Genomic DNA, 587 nt, shown 5'->3' on the forward strand with positions numbered 1-587 from the left:
CTCCAAAGCCACAGTCTCTACCCCATGTTTCTGTCTACAAAGAACTGGATTTTTTTTATATGGATATGGTGTCTGTCCTTTCGTACATGTCTGAGAGGACAGACACCATTGATCACCTGCAGCCATCAAGAACGAAATTGGAATTATATTAATATCTTCAGCTGCTCAAGAGCGTTGATATATATCAGCAGGGACAGGTGAAAATGTGTGCCCCGACCGGGACTCGAACCCGGGATCTCCTGCTTACATGGCAGATGCTCTATCCATCTGAGCCACCAAAGGCAGAGAGGATAGCGTGACTGCAGAGACTTGGTAAGAATGTCTTCCATGAGTAATGAGAGTGTTGGAGTGGGACACTACAAATATAGGATGTGGACATACAAGGTGAGAATGTGGGTCTCGCAGGAGGTGTGTGCAAGATAGTCCCTGCAGTCGCACTATCCTCTGTACCCTCGGTGGCTCAGATGGTAAGAGCATCTGCCACATAAACAGGAGATCCCGAGTTTGAGTCCTGGTCGGTGTATACAATTTCACTTGTCCCCGTTGATATATATCAACACCCATGAGTAGCTGAAGGTGTTAATATA

The 587-nt window shown here is 46.3% G+C and overlaps 1 non-coding gene across 1 annotated transcript; it reads right to left on the minus strand.

The window, feature by feature from the left end:
• Window positions 1-208: 208 nt before the first annotated feature.
• Window positions 209-283, minus strand: Trnat-ugu (transfer RNA threonine (anticodon UGU)). Its single transcript has one exon. It is a non-coding gene; the product is annotated as a tRNA-Thr (tRNA).
• Window positions 284-587: the final 304 nt, after the last annotated feature.

Source organism: Schistocerca cancellata, chromosome 1 (assembly GCF_023864275.1).
Source record: "Schistocerca cancellata isolate TAMUIC-IGC-003103 chromosome 1, iqSchCanc2.1, whole genome shotgun sequence".
Classification (NCBI taxonomy): Eukaryota; Metazoa; Arthropoda; class Insecta; order Orthoptera; family Acrididae; genus Schistocerca; species Schistocerca cancellata.